Source organism: Macrobrachium nipponense, chromosome 6 (genome assembly GCF_015104395.2).
Source record: "Macrobrachium nipponense isolate FS-2020 chromosome 6, ASM1510439v2, whole genome shotgun sequence".
In the NCBI taxonomy this organism is placed as follows: Eukaryota; Metazoa; Arthropoda; class Malacostraca; order Decapoda; family Palaemonidae; genus Macrobrachium; species Macrobrachium nipponense.
The window spans coordinates 80,518,932-80,540,783 of NC_061108.1; the positions used below are offsets into that span (position 1 = coordinate 80,518,932).

At 37.5% G+C, this 21,852-nt stretch overlaps 1 protein-coding gene across 1 annotated transcript in view; it reads left to right on the forward strand.

The window, feature by feature from the left end:
* LOC135216110 (ankyrin-1-like) overlaps window positions 1-21,852 on the forward strand; it is a 56,617-nt gene that overhangs the window by 3,308 nt on the left and 31,457 nt on the right. The window lies entirely within an intron of this gene.

The following is a 21,852-nucleotide window of genomic DNA, read 5'->3' on the forward strand; positions in this document are numbered from 1 at the left end:
AACACATTAGCAAGACCATAGTTTATTAAAACGAAACGTTTTGCACATGTTCTCTGTGCATGTTCAATCTGTAAATATAACATAAAAATCGTTAAAATTTACAGAAACTATTTTAAAAATGAAAACTTAACTTTATTTTTAAAATAGTTTATGTAAATTTTTACGATTTTTGTTATAATTAAGATTGAGGATGCACAGAGAACATGTGCGAAACGTTTCGATCTAATAGATTATGGCCTTGTTTATGTGTTTTATGGACCCTGCGGTATGCCTTTATATATATATATATATATATATATATATATATATATATGATATATATATATATATATATATATATATATATATTCATATTATATATATTAATATATATATATATATATATATATATATATAATATATAAGAGAGGGAGACAGAGAGAATGGAAAAGGAAGGATAAAAGTGTTTATGGGAAATGTTTAAAAATCATTTTCTTAAAAGCTTTTCTGTGAGGAAATTCGGATCAGATGAAACCCTGGCCTCCTCCAAAACTATGCGAGCGAGTGTTAGGTTTCCATAAGCAATGTAACCAGACTTGCGAATAAGTTTGAATGAATGTAAGCCATCAAAAAGTTAAGTCTAAATATACCACCACTTGTTGGGCTGCAGCAGGTGTGTTATTTTATATAAAGGCGAAGTGCTGTGATTCTGAATGAAATAAAACAAAACAAAATGAGAGGTAGAGAGGATCTAATTTAATACTGACCTTCAAAATAATAGCAATAAATAAGCACAACGAAGTGGTACGCATATAAAAATACCAGTATGAAATTTATTATCATTGCCCAGGTTTTTTTTTATCTTCTCTCTCTCTCTCTCTCTCTCTCTCTCTCTCTCTCTCTCGTCAATCAGTCAGTTAATGTACTGTAGAGTCAAGACTCGACTTTAACGTAGCAGAAACTGACCCAAGTGCTCGGCGCCTCTTGACGTCTATTGAGAGGATAATTTACCCGTTAATGACCACAACATCTGCTGCTGCTGCCTCCAGTTTAAACGCGTTATGGTAGGAATATGAGTCATTCGACGCTACTCATTACGTATCATGATGTGCTCTGCAGAACCAGTTTATGCGGGACCCATGTGGACTGAAAGTGGATTTCGCCTGAATAGTCCCTGAGCCCAATAACGGCAGCGATTCCTGGAAAAGGTTTTGAAACTAAGCGCAGCTTTTTGCATGAAGGGCGTCTGAATGCCTTTCAGGAGTTAGGTTAATAGATGACTGTAACGTAGTAACCGTTAATAGAAATCATGACGTTTCAAGATGAAAGTCACTAAAGAATCTAGAATAAATATACTATTTGCAGCTTAGCCTTCTCAGAAAATCAAGACAAAAATATTTAGATAATATAAAAAGGTTTTACATAGAAATAAAACATGTCGAAGTAAAGACAAATAAAAGTCACATTATTTAGATATTCCTCACAAAAATCTTATTGTAAGAACAGCAGATATATTGAAAACCAAAATTAGAAAATTTTATGTCAGTCACCATAGACAACCTCCACCGTATTCAGTTGGATACATAGTAGATCTGGAACATTTTTAAAGACTGGTTTGTCATGTAATTACGTAGGATATTAGAAACTTGAGTAAGGTCCGTCCCTCAGAAGGGGAGGAACCAGTAAAAACTGTTAAAATCTGAGGCTATAAGGAATACCTCCTCATTCTTCTTACCCAAACCCATCACGAGGAAGTAAGTTGGCAACTTCGTAAAAGTTTTGCATGTTGCCGTTATTTCCAAACTCTGCTACAATTAACACTGGGTAGTAGTAAAGAGAACATTCTTAATTAATGATCTGGCTTTGGGATACAATTTTTCATTTAAAGCATCGGTACTATAACTTCTAAATTGTAAAAGATTTACCCGTAAGACACAGTAAAAAAAAATGGCCATTTGATCTTGAGAATTTGGCATTAAAGTATAATGAAATGATGGGCCTTTAAAAATAATTCATGGACATTCATACAGGATGACGTTCGTCAAGGGACCAAGGCTGAGCCCTGCTACGAGCGTCATCGCGCATCAACTTCGTTATTTGGTCACGTTTTGGAGAAAGCGACTAACTGATGATACTTCCAACAGAAACGAGGATCTTAATCAGGATTAGATTGTGATGCTGATCAGATGTAACAATATCTGAAAATGAGTTTATCGTTACATTATCATAGCATTTTGAACAAGATCAAAATGAGCTTGTTACGTAACTACGCTTACGTAAGACAACATGCTAATGGAATGGAATGGAATATAGAGTCTAAGACAAAGGCCAAGCACTGGGAACCTATGAGGGCATTCAGTGCTGGAAAGGAAATTGAGAGAGGTAGGTTTGAAAGGTGTAGGAGGAGGAAAACCTACCAGTTTCACTTTGAAATACTTGTTAGGAGAGGGTGGATAACAAGATGGAAGATAGATAACATGAATGGAGGCACAGTAAAATGAATGAAAGTGGCACTGATGGCGCTAGCCCTCTACGGGGGACACCATACTCATCACAGTTAGTTTTACTTATGTTAAAACTTGTAGCCGTTAGCCGCTTCCTGAGTTCAGGTCAGTCATTCTCGAGCTCTTATTTCAGCTATGTTTTTACAAGCTTAAGGAGGTATGGTCGAGAACGTTGGCCAACTCTCATAATTATGTGCCATAAACTGTCGCTTAGACTGAAGCTCACCAGAGTATGGTTTCACGTCCTTTCTTTGCTGTGTCGTTTCTTTCATTGCTGTTTGTCGATATTGTGGACCTAGTTCGTAGTTTCGACTTTGTTTTGATGCAGGTTTTCCCTGACAAAATGATCCACATTTTCATCATGTCAAAAGCATATGAGTATATAAATGTCTGCCTTACTACAGAAAGTAATTAACTAATGTTGACTGTGCACGGCATACATCATATCTGCCGAAAATATTACATTTTATATTTGGTAATGAAGGTGCAAAAAGCCATTCGCAAATTTAAAAGACAGAATTCAAAATTTCACAAATATAGACCCACAGAGAACATAATATGCTGTTAACAGGAATTTAGTAGTTAACAGCTTTTGTTCAACAGGCACCGATCACAGTCCATTATAGAGTATTGCTAAAAGCAGCAATTGGAGACTATTTCAACTCATCGAAATTATCATTAATGAAATACAGAGGTTGCAATGAAATGCAGGGAATGTGGAGCATATATTTCCATCGGACATAACGTTATCGATAACATAATGAAAAAAAGAACCAAAGCAACCAACGCAATCCAAGGTAGTTTTTCGATCATTCCGCGCAGACTTCCTTTCACCTCGAACGAGACGCACTCTTACATCTAAGCCCTGAGGGGCTCGAGTGTGCAGGCAGAGAATGTCGTGTGAGTGACAGATGAAGATTGCACTGATGAGTTTAGTGGAGCAGAAGAAAAAGGTGTTAGGAATTGCGTCAAGGCCCGAGGAGTGCCCTCAGGAAGAATTAACAGGCTATTGGCGCGGCCAACAAGGATTTAAGCTTCAAAGAAAGCAAATCTAAATCAGAATTTTAATGTAATTCTGAGATAACTTTTCAAAAACAAATGCGAACGGCAAATCAAAATAGAACTGATATTATAACAAACTCCTGGTGTAATGAAAAGAATTTCATGACCGAAAAGCTATAAAATCAACGATTATACACACACACACACACACACACATATATATATATAATATATATATATATATATATATATATATATATATAGAAAAAACCTAATGTCTGCGTCCAACAATGCAAGACATTAACAAAAGTAATATGGTAAGATTCGACCTATCCATGTACGCATTTTGAAATACGTACGCCGCACGCACAAATATGTATATATATAACTATACTGTGTGTGAGAGAGGGCTGTACCTCACTTTGTAGACCATTGTATTCGCGTTAGCAAGGCCTGTGGTTCGATCCTGGCCTGATTTGAATGGGTACCAGCGTCTGTTACTACCAAGAAAAGAACATTGGTCTAGCAACCTCATTCTTAAAGACTTCCTGAGGACTGGAGTGTTCTACCTTTCTTGCTCCACCGCATCTAAATGGAATGTATGTATGTATATATATATATATGTGTGTGTGTGCTGAGTGGGTGTTTATGATATAGTATGAATATACAGTATGTAATTTTCAGTTTTGGATTTTCTGAGGTACATAATTCAGCGGCCAGGAGTGGCCATTAGGTACGAATGCATATACTTCCCAAAACTGAAAAATATATACTGTATATTCATACTATATCATAAACACCTACTCAGACACACACATATATATATATGTATATATATAATATATATATATATATATATATTATATATTCCATTTAGGTCCGATGGAGCAAGAGAGGTAGAACACTCCAGCCTTCAGGAAGTTTTTAAGAATGAGGTTGCTAGACCAATGTTCTTTTCTTGGCAGTAACTAACGCTGGTACCCATTCAAATCAGGCCAGGATCGAACCACAGGCCTTGCTACCGCGAATCCAATGGCCTGCAAAGGAGGTACGGCCCTCTCTCATACACAATATATATATATATATATAAAATATATATGTTATATGATAAATATATATCTATATATATATATATATATATATGATACCAAGCCAGGGCACCGGATAAATAAAAGGAGTACCAAGCGCTTTCGTGTTATTTCAACACATTTTCGAGGTACGTACAATGCTAAAAACACAGAGAACATCTAACAAAATAAGCATAAAAATTGAAAAACAAGTATTCACAGTCCGGTTAAAACCAGTACAGCAGGTACAGAACAGCTCAACAGGTGATTAAAAAGAAACAACCCTACAAATCTCGTTAACAACAAATGGGTCCAGTTTGTACATACCCAGGCTTACATTCATTAAGTCACCTGATATTTAATAAAAGCAGATTCAATAATATTCCTACGAGTTATATTATTACAATATAGAACAACTTTTGGCCCCTCCCAATGAATCAAGTGATTAAAATTATTAATGTGTAAAAACAAAGCATTCGACATTTGTCCTGTTCTCACACTATATCTATGTTGTTTAATTCTGGTGTCCAGTCCCTTCCCGGATTGTCCGACATAAAAACACTTGCAGTTCAGGCAAGAAACCCCGTAAATGCAGCCCTGAGAAACTTTGGGAGAATTCTTTATAAGTATGTTTTCAGTGTATTTGAAAATTTAAAAACATTACTATTGAAATTCTTGCAAAAACTTGGAACCCTCCGTAAGTGGTCATTATATGGTAAAACGAGCACATTATCATTATTAAAAGCCATTCTTGTAGTTACAGAATAAAAAGTTTTTTTGTGCTTTTTGTAAAGCACATTCAATAAAATATTTAGGGTATTTTGATTTTTCCGATATGTTGAAAATATTTTCAAATTCTTCCTGAAGAAATTCCTGGCTGCAGTGCAGATACGTAAGGCTCTTAAAAACATGGAAGAAAAAGTAGCCTTCTTAACTTCATTGCTAATGTTCACCGTACTCTAAATGGCTTCAAGTACTCAGTGTTTAGAAAACCTACAAATGTAAGTTCATACATTCACTGTTATTCTAACCATAGCAATCAAGTTAAGAAGGCTACTTTTTCTTCCATGTTTTTAAGAGCCTTACGTATCTGCAGCCTGGAATTTCTTTTTGCAAGAATTTCAATATTAATGTTGTTTTAAAATTTTTAAATACACTGAAAACATACTAATAAGGAATTCTCCCAAAGTTTCTCGGGGCTGCATTTGTGGAGTTCCTTGCATGAACTGCAAGTGTTTTTATGTCGGACAATCCGGGAAGGGACTGGACACCAGAATTAAACAACATAGATATAGTGTGAGAACAGGACAAATGTCGAATGCTTTGTTTTTACACATTAATAATTTTAATCACTTGATTCATTGGGAGGGGCCAAAAGTTGTTCTATATTGTAATAATATAACTCGTAGGAATATTATTGAATCTGTTTTTATCAAATATCAGGTGACTTAATGAATGTAAGATTGGGTATGTACAAACTGGACCCATTCGTTGTTAACGAGATTTGTAGGGTTGTTTCTTTTTAATCACTTGTTGAGCTGTTCTGTACCTGCTGTACTGGTTTTAACCGGACTGTGAATACTTGTTTTTCAATTTTTTCAATTTTTATGTATATTTTGTTAGGTGTTCTTTGTGTTTTTAGCATTGTACCTCGAAAATGTGTTGAAATAACGCGAAAGCGCTCGGTACTTCTCTTATGTTTCCTGTGGCCTTGGCTAAATATATTGTCACGCGTTATTTAGTGACATAATTATATATATATATATATATATATATATATATATATATATATATATATATATATATATATATATATTATATATACATATGTGTGTGCATGCTGCGTACGTATTTCACAATGCGCATGCGTACATGGATGGGACGAATCTTACCTTATTAATTTTTTAATGTCTTCTATTGTTAGACGTAGAAATTAAATTTTTTACGTATTTTGGTGATGGTAGTCCCAGTAACGACTGTCAGGACTAAAATGACGTCTTCTTTCCTCATCATAACGAGTGAGATCAAAATCTCTATAGGTTCCTCAGTTCTATTTCCTCGTAGGTGCTCATCAGTAAAGAAAGCCAGACTAAGCTATGGTTCGTGTAGGCGTGTACGACTTAAGCCAGGAGGACCACTGAGAACGGGATCATTAGTGTAACCACTCTGGCAGAGCTAATGATAACCTTTCTCGCTACGACACCGCCTCTCACTATGGTTCTTTGTGATTTGGTCTCGCATAACACACATGACACACACACACAGGTAGAGAGAGAGAGAGAGAGGGAAGGGAAGGTCATCATCCGTAATGGGACAGGATGTCTGAGGTTGGATGTCATGTTTGGCAGTCAAATGGAGGACGAAGTCATCAGAAATCACCCCGGATACTTTTGTGTCATTTTAGGAAATCATATCAATTGGTCACGTATTGCTGCGGCTGGCTGTCATTTGGCCATGTCCAAAACGCAAGAAGCATTCTGGGTCCGAATAGGAGCGGTGGCTGCGTTGTTTGCCGGCCCAGTGGGCGTTTGCTTCCCAGCGAAGGGGAACCTGCCTCGCTTTCATTTTTCTCTCCTGACCCCCAATAAGATTTCCTGATGTGTAATGAAGCTTTATGGCAACTGAATACAACATTATTTTATGTATCTGGTTTTAGTATTCCCTTGGACTGATGAAGAAACAATATGAAATGATTTTATAAGGTTTATTGGTCAGGAGCCAAAATGATTCCATTTGAAATTAAGTGATAACTAACCGAGACGGAAAAGAACCAGAGCTAAACTTAATTGTAGATTAGGTAATCTGAACCCTATTAGAAGGAATAGTAGACTTTCAGTATCGGATATTTTTGTGGCCAGTCTAACAAATGCATACTTCTTAGAACTAAAAAAATTATCGTATTCTCTTACATGAAATGTTAATTGTTACTTCATAAGCAACAAGATAATTTTTAGATTGTGAAAACAGGAAGTTTTTGCCCTTCGTCCCTCATGTTTTTACAAGTACTAGCTCTTCTACTAGCAGCGATTGATATGAAGACGTGCATAATTCTTTTTTTGGTTTGGATGCATCCTTCCCAAAGATAACATTAATGTCACTGCGAATTTTCATTAACAAATAAATCTCAGTCATCAAGTATCTTCAAAAAGTCCTCTCACTTCATCACTTTCAATTTACCTCGCATGACCTTTCTGCTGATTCACTACATTTCGAGCAGCTAACCACCAGCTGCTCCGCATACTTAACTATATTCCTCCTTCAGTTACAGTTACTTAAGGCTGCTGAAGTTTGAAAAAGCGTTACCTCCACAAACCAGGCCGGTTAAACACCAACTCCAGTCTATCTATAACAATAAAATCAGAGTGGATCTTGTTTGTCCTCCCTTGGGTGACGCTAGGGGAGACGTGACACAGCCACGAACCCCCAGCAAACTGGTTTGCCCGTCCCGGGTAGGTATGGAAACGGTAGGGTAGAGAAGACATCCACCCTCCTCCTGCAAACCTGTTTGTCCGGGGCGGGGTAGGTCACTTCGGTGAGGAATAATCCTGGCAAAATGCTCAAAATCCCCTAAATTTAGGACGTGACTGTGCTTGAGGTGTTGTTATATAATATCATATCCATGGGCTCTTTTCAAACCAATTTCATGCTAATTGTTTGTTTGTTTCTCGCCTGGAATTGGCTTTAACTACTCCTGCTTTTTATTAGTCATCCTAGAATGTCCGCGTACTCACCTCAATTCTTCCGACTACTTAATATCTTCATATATGTTATACAGCTCGACCTTGTTATACAGGCCTTGAACTACTGAAATTGTCCATTTTTCCTGCATTTTTGCTGATATCCATCATCGTCATACTATTGCCTTTTATTGTTCTTCTTTCAAAATTGTTTGCAATAACCGGCCAGCTGTCGTCATTCTCTTGTAACTTAATTATGTAAGAGTTGTTTCGAATTGGTTGCTGGCTCTGCCATCCTACCTAGACGTTCATGATGATCTTTCTCAAGTCTAAGCCGCTCCTCATCCGTCTACGACGGTCGAAAGTGATTGAGTACCGTGGATGGTGTGTGCAGCACGTGAAACGTGAAAGCCTAATAACGGCAGAGGGCATAAAACATCACGCACCAAAAAGAGAGGGAAACGTTCAGGAAGCAAAGTAATCCGATTTATTATCCTGGCGCACGATCCGGATGAACGTCATTCCACGGTGACACGTCAGGGAGAAACGGAAATCCTGTGCACAAATTTGCATGCATAAGAGAGGCAGTACTCGAATTCACGAACTCTATTTACATGCATTTCGGAGATGACACTCTCAATGAGCAACGCTACCCAACAATGCTCCTTTCTCAAGCAAGACTCCTTCAAGTCAGTTATGTTCCCGGATTGTTTATTTGCTGTAGGCGTTGCGGTAGTCATTGACTCAATTTCTTAATGTCTTTTCTTGGTGACATTGTTCTGCATGAGCTTTACCGAAAGAGATGTCGGTGAAAGACTTAAACTACCCTTGTACAGCTTCCATTTCCCCTGTGCAGAAGAGAAATCATAAACTCCAGTTTCCCGTGGATCAAATTCATCAAATTCTAAGGCGTTCTGACTTTTCAAAGGGTTTTGGACGTGACTTTGACCCGGTCTTATTATTTATACATCGTTTTGGATTTTTTTTTCTTTTGTGGCACCAGATTAAACTTGCTTTTTGTAAATATTGAGTTGTTTTTTTTTTTCATAGTCTTTAAGGATTAGAAATATCGTTCTGGTAATATTCGTTGATTGAACAAATCTACGAGTATACTTATCAATAAAGGATCTTTTAAGGAGGAAATCAAGAAAATTAGGATGGAGAGAAGAAATAATGAGACATAGTGTCGTAAATATAATGAGAAAGACCTTTAGGGATGAAACTTTTATGTTAAATCTATGTTAGAATATACTAAATACGTAATGTGCCATCAGTAGAGATATAGCATACGGTCCTCTGAGGCTTTGCTGATTAGCTATTGGGATTCCTATCAGAAATTCAATCTTTTGTTCGTTTATACTACATTGCGAAAATATACTTGTTACAAAACACTCGCACACGCACACACTCATACACATATGTTGTCAGTTCAGCCATTCCACTGGCAAGACCTTTGCAGTCGGCAATAAGGAGCCTTTATGAAAATACGTGTCAGATCACTTTAAACTATGTTTGTAGATTTTAAAATACTTACAAATTTCTGGAATGAACAAGAACTTGTGATCATAGAATTTATACCAGATCAATTTGAAGCAGTCGTCCTTAAACCTTAATGACAGTTTATTCCATCGTATGTAACGTCAGTACATATTTCGTGCGATTTTGTATTGCTATATTTTATTTACTTTAAGATGTTATGTTAGTTGTATAAAATTAGCACTGTGTTTGTGATTTTCTTGTTACCTACTAAAATAAGCCGCTTATTGATCGGTGCGATATGCATTTATATAGCATACTAAGCCCATGAGTTCTTAAAACTGCGATTCTATTACCAAGAAAAACATTTTCCGGGAAAAGCTGTAAGTGGACATCGTTCAAAACACGAAAATAGTGCGATAAGGAAGAGTTCTCAAACGATAGACAAAGAGGTCTCAGACAAAACAAAACTAGCATCATTGCCGATGACCATTGCCATAACAGAAACCTACATAGTGTTGTTGTACTTTGGACAAAGGGAGTTTTGCACTCTTCATGGGTAGCGAATCTGTGTGTGTGTGTTTGCCCTCGAGCGCGTATGTGTGGTTGTATGACTGTTATGTAACGATAGTGATAAAGGTTATGATAATGTAAAAGATAGTATTAATGACATTGAAAACTAGTATATTCCAATTTCCACCCAGTTCATCAACGCTTCACTCCCACGTTAAATAGGCGGTTTCGAGGTAATGTGGTTATCCAGGCGTGAAGCAACCAAATGTAACAGTGGAACGATTTAAGCTTTGAAAGTTACGGTTGTAGCGAAGTGTTGTCAATGCGACTTTTGGCCTTAAGGAACTGGCTGAAAAAACAGTTTTGTTTTTATGCGTGGATTTTAATGGCGTTTTTCTTAATCGGAATCATCTGAACTTCTCTTTCTAACGAAGGCCTTCCTCAACATGTGAATGTTTCTCCACCTTTCAGAAATGTCATCTTTTACCGATAGTATCTCAAAGGCATTAAGCTCAAGCAGCTATTAATCACCATTCATTCTTTTCTTTGACTCTGTATACCCATAGAGCAGTTGAGCAGGTGCTGGCAGTTGCAGTTACGAGCAGGAAATTTAAAATTATTGTTTACTATTGCCACTTACGCACACAGTTTCGCAGCTGTTTGGACCGTGCGCTGTTGCTGATGCTATTGCTACCTTCCTGCGCCAGATTCAAGAAGTATCTAGAGCAGTCAAGTTAAAACCGGTCGGGAAAGGAATTTTTTTCGTTAATAGCGAGATCTGTAAAACTACCTATATGAGAAGCTGGCATACCGCGGATTCTAGTCAGTTTTGCGTTAAATGTTCGTAAAAGAAAAATCATTTATAACATATTTGATTAACAAGGGAGAGTTTACCTAACCCAATCCACAGAAATAAAGAGTAATTTCATGACTAGTGCAACGGTTACCGTAATATCTCAGGATAATCAACCAAAATAACGACCAAACTCAAGAGAAGGCGGTTGGTTCATGTGTTTGGTTCCTCGCTGCAGAGATACGTTTCTTTGCTTCTCAGATTAGGTCTATTTGTAAGTTGAGAACACATTATGGGAACCATGCATGATCGTGAAACCATAAACAAAAATATTTATTGTACGCTTTCTGATGCTAAAACAAAAATAAATGTAAGCGGTACAATTGCCAGTCCGTTCTCTCTCTCTCCTCTCTCTCTCTCTCTCTCTCTCTCTCTCTCTCTCATATAAACGTTCATGATTGCTACGCCACTGCACTGGTCGTATGATCAGCGAAGTTAAGCCAAGTTGGTTTGGTCTGATCAGTACTATCAGACAATACCTGACGTTATTTTAGTACGCAAGTCCTTTTGACATCCGTGGGCAAGGCTAGGAGATGGTTACCTACTCTTAGACACTATAATAGTTACCGGAGCCACCCACTCCATGCGAAAGAGACGTATAGTTACTAAAGAAAAGGCGCGATCACTGTCACATTCATACTTTAGCCGCTGAATCGTGACTCCCTGTGCAGAAGAATTCCACAGCCTACCTGAAAGGCTCATCAGCGGCTCACCGAACCCCTACACACTCACTGCACGATTCTTGCATTCGCAAAGTTTAGGGTTCAATTTCCTCTTGCGACTCACTCATTCCACCTAGCTATAAATGGGTAGCACCGGCACTAGTTAAGAGTCAAAGTGGGAGATAGGAATCAGCCACCCTGCTTCTCAGGTCACGTCCAGTACCATTTAATCTGGATCCCAGATGACTGCTGGATGAGGGAAGAGGTGCCACAATTTACATGAAGCAAGCAATGTAGCATATTGCATGCTACAGAAAGACAATATGCTACAGAAAAAGATGTGTTGATTCAACTGGCATTTATGTAATGAGGCGTGCAATATGAATTCAAGTGAAATCAATTTTAAACTGCTGTGATGATTTTTATGCACGATACACTTTATGTAAGAACTAGAAAGTGAGAAATGTTGACAGTGAACACAGTGGGTTCGGCATGCTGCTGATCAGCCACTTGTTTAGGTTAATGAAGTCTTATGGATACGAGGGACCATCTTTAGTTCGGCAGTTAAAGTACGAGATTAGCAATAACAATTGTCACGTTTCTCTTCAGGAATCATCTGTGCTACGGGAAACGTCGTAAAGTAGAAAAATATGTTTATATTTCCAACATTGAGATCTTACTCATTGTTCCAAAGTCAAAGGTACTTCTATAGACAGTGGTGAGAGATATTTGTGTCAGGTTGGACGACGGCAAGTTTAAATGTACAGTTCTGTATATATATACAGTAGTGTCTCAGGTTGCGAAATTAATAAATTCCAAAGTGGCCTTCATAACCTGATTTTTTCGTATCTAGAACTATGTTTTACATGTAAATTGCATAATTCGTTCCAAGCCCTTCAAAAACACCACAGTAAATTTTATAATAAAGCTAAATTGACCAATAAACAATGAAATACAACAATTTGGACTATTCAATACCTAACATATCCATGACTGTACCTGTAAATAAAGTGCATATGTAGTAAAATGTGGAACCTTACCTTTTGATTGAGGCGCTGTCCAAAAGTGGCGAGAGAGTAGGACAAATAGCAGAAAACATGAATACTTAACTTTACGAAACACATTAAAAAATTGCAGAAAACATTAACACTAAACTTTACGATACACATTAACAAATGGCAGAAAACATTAACACTTCTTGATTATCTCCATCTTCGTCTCCATAGAAAGCATCCTCTTCTTTCTGTGAACTTCAGCAACATTGTTGGGACCCATGGTTAATAACGTAAGTAATTAAGTTCACACACAACATGATAAAGTAACTTACAGTGCAACGAAAGCGAAATCACTAACACAAATTTACGTTAACAAACGAAATATATGTGAAGGAACGAATTCCAGGCGTTTATGATAGCGCTACTGGAAAAAATGGTCAAGGAATGGCTTTACAAAGAGGCATGATGAGACATGCTGACCAATAGGAGAGCAGGAACTTACCTCAGTGACTAGCATCAGGAACCAATGGGAGAGCGGGAGGATGGTGGCGAGTCTACTGAGTTGGTGGCACGCGAATCTTAAAATTGTTCTCGGCGTCCCGGGCAAATCTCGGACTTTACTCTTTCGCAACCTGAATTATTTTCGTACACAGAAGCAAAAAAATCTCGTCTTTGCTTTCGTAACCTGGATTTTTCATATGTAGGGACTTGTATGTAGAGGTTCCACTGTATATATATATATATATATATATATATATATATATATATATATATATATATATATACATATATGTGTGTGTGTGTGTGTGTGTATATATATATATATATATATATATATATATATATATATATATATATATATATATATATGTGTGTGTGTGTATATACAGTGAGGCCAATTTCATGAGAGTAAAAGTATTTTTCAATTTATGCTATGTTAGTATAATGAACTGCTAAAGTTCCTAGAAATGGCTCTAGGCATTAATCGTCCTGTATATGAGAAAAAATGGCAAGTATATGAATTTTGTCATACCCATACATGGAAATTCTGAGTAAAGAAAATTAATCAGAAACTTGATGACCGTGACGTTTAGATAAAGAGTAGGCTGTATATATGAACGACATAAAACTCTTGTGTGAGGGGTTTGAAAGTGAACTGCCAAAAAGTTAGTACGAGGTCTTTATAGGCCTAGAGTGTTGTCAATGTTTAGGGAAATAGTTTGTTTAGACCAACTGGCGTTCTTTGTAATGAAGTGAAGTTTAAGTAAGAATTCTCAGTCGGGAAGTACTTGATGTAGTGAAGATAGGATTCAGACAGAGATCTGTTTCCACAGTGGTATTTCAACATTCATATGAGTGAGATGTTGAGACAGGATAGAGAGAGCGTTGAACATTAGTGAAACAAGATATTGGGCTCCGTAGGGGGTAGTGCCGTCAGTGCTCTCATGCTGTGCACTGTAGGCATTACGTAAGGTTCTTTGCAGCTTGCCTTCGGCCTTAGCTGCAACCCCGTTTGTTTCTTTTACTGTACCTCCTTTCATATTCTCTTTCTTCCATCTTACTCTTCACCCTCTGTTAACAATTGATTCACAGTGCAACTGGAAGGTTTTCTTCCTGTTGCACCTTCCAAACCTTTTACTGTCAATTTCCGTTTCAGCGCTAAATAACCTTGTAGGTCCCAGTGCTTGGCCTTTGGACTAAATTCTATATTCATTTTAATTTAGTAAGATAATTGGATGAATAATGGGTTAATAATAGAGTACAGGGAAAGGAAGATCATGGGAATTCAACTGGAATTGAGGAACTGTAGGGGTGAGTTCTTTGACGGAGTTGGAAGAATGTACCTACGGACTGTTTAGTTGGTCCTTCTAGTAGTTGTTGAATAAAAATAAGCTGAAGACTACGGTCGTAGTTTAAATACATTGGCTGTACAGTGTAAGGAGTTTGAGAAGATATATAATTGAAATATAACCCTGTGATGGTAGAAAAATAGAGGTGTAGGGTCTTTTGACCTTGTTATTTCATGTGTATGAAATGGGAGAAGGTAAACTGTGAAAAAAGGGTGTTTGTCACAGATAATTAGTTGAATGGATGGGTAAACATAAGAAGTATCATAAGGAAAAGGCATTCATTCAAAGAAGTACCGAGGTTCGTGTCTGGCCGTTATCATGTTTAGGAGGGAGTTGTATGGAATAGTCTTGAGATTGTCGATTTTTTTTTTTTATCTAAATCCTCATAATTGCGTCTAATTGTAAAGGATGAATATGGCACTGCTTTTCGCCTTGTTTTTCTTCAGGCAATATCCATAAAAAAGTACCTTTTTTAATATTCCTCATTTATAAGTGATAAATGTTTTCCTGTATCAAAAGAGATGAATGAGAGCAAATAGGGAATAATCATATTTCTCGTCAATGATATATCTCAATTTTCAGGTGAATGACAACAATAGCAATTCGAAAAGGAATTTATACAAAATATTATCATTTTTGGCACCGGATATGAGGCAGCATATTTTCAAACAGGAAACAAATTTTGGAAGGTCATTTTATTGTCATAAAAGCTACGTGGTAAGTACGCATCGGCATAGGTGCGATTGTCTCATGTGATCTGCGTTCTCTCTCTCTCTCTCTCTCTCTCTCTCTCTCTCTCTCTCTCTCTCTCTCTCTCTCTCTCTCTCTCTCTCTCTCTCCTGGAAACGTTTTACCTCTTAATAAAGGTTTACCTCAAAGTTTTGAAAATTTTAAGTTGAACCCAAAGGCACACACAATTATATATATATATATATATATATATATATATATATATATATATATATATATATATGTGTGTGTGTGTGTGTCTGTGTCTTGGTCATGGATATGTTAAGTGAAAAGATCAGAAATGAAGAGCTGTTGGAGTTGTACGCCGATGATCTGGTGATTACTGCCGAAAATGAGGAAGACCTACAGACAAGGGTTGGAGAGTGGCAGAAGTCTTTAGAGAGGGATGGCTTAAAGGCGAATGAGACTAAAACAGAGGCTTTGGTGATCAGTAAAGAAGACAGCGGCAAAATAGAAATAAAAGAAAGAAGAGGGCCGGTAATAAAACAGGTAGTAAAGTTTAAACACTTAGGATCTACTTTAAGCCAAGAGGGAAGATGTGAGACTGAAGTTGATAGTAGGATAAAAGCCGCGTGGGGGAAGTGGAGAGAGGTAGCTGGAGTAGTATGTGGTAAGAAAATGTCAATCAAGGTAGAGGCAAGATCTACAGCACAGTGATAAGACCAGTATATGGATCAGAAACATAGGCTCCAGGAAGGAAAGAGGTAGTGAAGCTTGAGAGAACAGAAAATAAGAAGGGCAGGCATAGTAAAGATTACAGAGGTGATAAGAGTCATGACTGAGATGGCATTGACATATGTTGAGGATGGATGATGAGGGGGAAATGAAGAGAGCTTGGAAGGAACCTGTTAGAGGAAGAAGATGGAGAGGGAGACAGAATTAGATGGCGAGATAAAGTGGACAAGATATGGAGAGAAGAGGTTTGGTGGAGAATGATGCCTTTGATAGAAGGCGCATCAGGCAACTGACCCCTTAATGTAAGGATAATGGTGGGAAAGAAGATGTATATGTGTGTGTGGGCTCTGTGTGGTCTTTGTGGTATACTGGTAGGAAGGTCTAGAAAATGCACCAGGTAGCTTACTCTCCCAAATTCAATACGGGGGCGAACACAGATCGATACACGCGGTGTCAGTTATAACTTACTGTGTCTTTGATGACTGAAGCAGTAAAGTATGTTCCTGGTAGTAAGACGACTCGAGGAGGTGACAACCGAGGATGGAAAAGGCACAAGGAACTATAGTAGATTCATATCAACCGTGCATATGATGTCTAAGCCAGTCCCTTATGATGCTCCTGATTGGCTGTTGATAAGCCAATGACAGGGTTGGAAACTCTCAGTCTCGAGAGAGTTGACATGTGTAGGATCTATCTTCCACCTCTCCTGAGGGATAGCTCTTTCAAAAGTATCCCTCAGGAGATGTGGGACATAGATCCTACCCATGTGAACTTTTGAGAGAGACTGAGAGTTTCCAGCCCTGTGATTGGCTTATCAACAGCCAGTCAGGAGTGTCATAAGGGACTGGCCTAGACATTAGATGCACGGTTAATCCGAGTCTATTATAGCAACCTCTTCATAAAAATCCAAATGAGAATCAGTGGGTAGCCCTTTGAGATCATCCTCTTGAATGGGAGACAGCATGTAGGAAATATCTATCTACATACTTATATTTGCATCTTGACAGATGGATAGACGGATGATAGATAGATATGGGAGAATAAGGAGAGACAAAGACACTGAATCGATGCAGCTACAAAGGGTCGCATCTCGCGCTATCCCTTGTCAATTATCCGCATTTGTCTGTCCCGGCGCACCATAGGCTGGGTGGGACAGTTGAATTTCCAGCTGCGATTCAGATCCACGCGACCCTTTAATAGAAGAGGCTACTTGCCAAGAAGAGCCTCTATCCTTATGCTTGTCAGGTCACTTGTCAAAGGATAAGTAAGGTTGTCCTTCGTCCTTACTCCTTACATATTTCATGTCAAAGGGAAGTTCATTTTGCTTTTTGTGATTTTTTATACAGTTTCTTCTTATAAGATCTACTTTTGAACATAAGAAATTATCAATTGCTATTGTGAGACCAACATTCAATATACATAATTATTCTTATAATGATAACAGTATATTAAAAAAAAAAAATAGCTTGCCGGTGCGCGCTGAACCCAGGGCTGCTGTCTCCCCTACCTTCCCGATCCCCTACCTACCTCGCCCCCACCCAGGGCGTTCAAACAGGTTTGCAGGAGGAGGGTGGATGTTTTCCCTACCCTCTCGTTCCCCTAACTATCCCGCCCCACCGAGGCGGACAAACCTGTTTCTAGGGACTGGGTGACTATGTCATATCTCCCCCTACTGTCACCCGGGGAGGACAAATAAGATCAGATCCACTAGGATTGTATTATTTTAGTTTATTCTAAAGTGCGCGCTGTGATGAGTGAATACTAATGAAGATCAAAGGAGCATGTTCATTAGGTTTGAGAAATTGGTGGGTTGTTTTGGTTCCAATGACAAGTTGATTTCTAATGTCATGAGACCGTATTCAATGTCAGTGACAGACTGAGTAATTTTGGAAGAGATTTGGTGATATGTGAAATTGCAGAGGAAAACTTTATGTGCCTCCATAGCAAAGATAAATGGTTTGTAATAAGTTTAGCCCTCCAGTAACGCGTAAGACGGAACTAACATTCAGCCTTTTGTTGTTAGTGGCGCATTAAGCGTATATTTACTATATATAATCATGGGCGTCGCCATGGAATCCACCCGGCCCATGCATGCAGCCCGAATCCACAACAAATAATCCCATTTTTCTCCCCGTAGTGGATGGGGGTTAGTTCCGTCAGTGCACCTCGTGCGGTGCATTGTAAGCATTACTTAAGGTTCTCTGCAGCGTACCTTCGGCCCTAGCTGCAACCCCTTTCGTTTCTTTTACTTTACCTCCTTTTATATTCTCTTTCATCATACTTTCGAGCCTCTCCTAACATTTGATTCATATAGCAACTGCGAGATTCTCCTCCTGTTAAACCCTTCAAACCTATTAATGTTAATGTCCATTCCAGCGCTGAATGGCCTCTTAGGTACCAGTGCTTGGCCTTTGGCCTAAATTCTATATTCTATTCAATTAAATTACTTTTTTTTAATGAATGAATTCTATTCAATTAAATTACTTTTTTTGAATGAATGAGTTCATTTAGTTTTATGAAAGCAAAAACGATCCCCCATTCGTGTTATTCTCATGTCAAGAGAACTTGTTCGCTTCGAAACTGAGATTCATCTCTAGCATCTGAAAAAATGTCTGTGATGTTTATTTCTAACGAAAAGACTTTAAATGAAAATGTTAAATAAAGTTATGGCTACCCGGAGACGAGTCACTTTTTCGCTTTGAAATGCACGTTGCCGCTTCGTCGTGATACTTATCCTGTGTACAATGTTTCTCACTTCATCCTTCGTTACACAGATGTTTGACTTACCCAGAGAACCTCAGGTAGATCATGTGCACTCAAATCAGGGGGTTTTCATTTCTGCCTCTTGAAGGAGAGGAAGAGCGATAGAAGAATCATCCTGAGAGTTCTTAAGGTCATAAAGGCCTCGAGAATTGACGGATGACACACTACTTGTAAGCATATTTATCATTTGTGGGGAAAAGAACAAATTGGTTTGACTGACCATGACACAATGGAGAATTCATCTTCATCAACCCCTTCCGTTTACTACTCCTTGGTGGGATAACGCTGTCAATGTATACCTCTAGCTGTGCACTATAGGCATCTCTTAAGGTTCTTTGCGACGTCCCTTCGGCTCTCGGCTGCAACCCCTTTCATTTCTTTTACTTTACCTCAGTTCATATTCTGTTTACCCGTCTTACTTGCCAACCTCTTCTGACAGTTGTTTCACCATTATTTTCAGCGCTGAATGACGCTAGGCCTTCGGCTTCAATTTTCTATTCCGATTCAGATACCCACCCGTCTCAATTCTGGAAACGTCCATGAATTCAAGAAAAAGTCCTCTAATCTGTAAGAATTGGGTTTGAAAATTGCATCGACAAAGCTCGAAATATTATGTGAATGCTGCTGCTGCTGCTGCATGCCCACGTGTGACTGTGATTTTGAAACCAAAAAGCTCTTTAACAGAGTTGCCCTTTGTTTCCCATAGGGGGGGTCTGTTCTTGTGCTCATTTGTTGATTTATGTCTCAAGAATAATAGCGTGAAAGAGATTCTGAATGAACTTGATCACCAGTAAGGTTTAATGGATAAGTTCGAAGCAATTGATGTGATGGGAAAACTGAAATTGACGGACATTCCCCTCCTATACGTAATTACATACGAACTCATTCATACCTTATGTTTTGCTCGTAGACATGATTGTCTTTAATATACTCGAAAACGAAGAAAAATGACTAAACAAACAATATTTTGCTCTTTGGAAAGGTGTAGAATTAACCTGCAAATAATAATAATGATAACAAGAATGTCTATCGACAGGCAGATTAGTCTCCTAAAAGGAAACTTACATCGACACAACACAAAGCAATCTCTGTCAATCTATAACTTTACGATATTGTAATCAAATCTAGACCCCTTTGTGGTCATAATTCGCGAAAGATGTATAAAAAACTAAGCAACTTACCATCTGTTTGAAGTAGTGATTTGCAAATTATTTTTATGATTATAATCAAATCTAGACGATGTCTGAGTTAGCGACATGCTGTGGATATGAATATTGTCATTTTTATCAGTAACGCGCACAAAGAAAAATGTCCAGAAACAGATAAACGAAGTCATATTTGTTTGTGACTTGTATTTTTCTAATTCAAGTTTATTTCGGGTAAAAGCAGAATTACAAGATGCATAAAAACTCTCAGTCTTCATTTCTTTCATCACTGCATTTGCGCCCGTTAAAATTTTGCCCAAGAAAGATAGTTAATTGCAGATTTATGTACCTTTTCATAACTTAATAGACGCTGATGAAAAAAAATTATGCTGTAAAAAAGACCATGCACTGAGGTCACTGTTTTAAACATTCCAAGGCTCTCCTCGGAAACAACTGACTTGAGTAATGGCAGAACCATTTTTATTGAGGGTGGAGTGTTGTTGGTCTGTCGGTGCGCATTAGTCCAGAATATATGAAGAAAAAAAAACTATTGGTGCTAAGAATTTTCTTACTATTATCAGAGGCTCTGCTATTATTTGGCAAGGATTCACGGGTTCATAGGCGTCACTATTCCGCTCATATTTCAGTACAGATAGCTTTATTTTGTCGCTTATAAATTTGTCTGGATCTGTAAACGTCACACTTAGTACTATTCATGAATTTAGCCTTCATGAATATAGCCTGTCTTAACTACTACTACTGCTGCTGCGATTGATAATCACTAAAAATATATATAATCTTTTTCTTCTTGTTTTTAGATTGGATATGCAAATGTACTGATGGTCTTCTTTTACACGCAACATTTTAGGGCTCTTTCCTAGATAGTGACCCCCAAGGGTTTTCGGTGTCGTTGTCTAGGACTGACATTTCTTGGGGGTCTTTATCTTTATGATATTTACACTCTTTCGTTCATGTTTTGAAGGTCATCCCCAACAGGTTCACTATCTAAAAATATCCCATTTCAGAAATGTTGACATATTGGAGGAATTCTAAGAAGGCGTGATCCGACCTCCAGGTTACTCAAGGCGCCTGCTGAAATCTTCAGTCAAATTGGGCGTGGTTCACCAACGAACATTAAAAGAAATACGCTCTATTTTATTAGAAATCATTTTTCTGTACTGTTTAACATGCACATTATTTATTTTTTTACATTTTCACTAATAAATATATCATATATATCCTATCGTAAAATTCCCTTATCTTTAACTCAACGCAAAACACATTTTCAGAACTTTTAAGGCTTTCCTACCCTTAACAACAACAACAACAAGAGCAATAATAACAACAACAACAGAGTAGTTTTTAGGCTTAGTCTCCGAGCAAGCAAAATATTCATTTCCCTTTCCTAGACCAACATCTCAAGTTATTATAACTGTCCTTGTTTGTTCTGACCTCTGCCACATTTGTTCTTTCGATGAGGAATTAGAGATGAAACTTTGAACTTCCATTACACCCATTTTACCGTGAACGCTAAAGTAGCATCAGTGATGAACTGAGCAAAAGATTCCTTGTTATTTCCTGTTTGATATAAACTGCATGGACCTGGTCTCAGTGGCATAGGAAAAAATTTTGTTTTCAGTAATATTTCAATAGCTTTGCATGCTAGGAAAGCCTTAGTCAGCAAGATAACTTTTTGGTGGATAGTCATTTTCTCATATATATATATATATATATATATAGTATATATATATATATATATATATATATATATATACATATATATATATGTATATATGATATCTATATATATATATAGTATATATATATATATATCTATATATTATGTTATATATATATATTTATTATATATAATATATATATATATATATATTATATATAATCTTATATATCATCGCAGGTAGGCCATGATTCACCTCAATT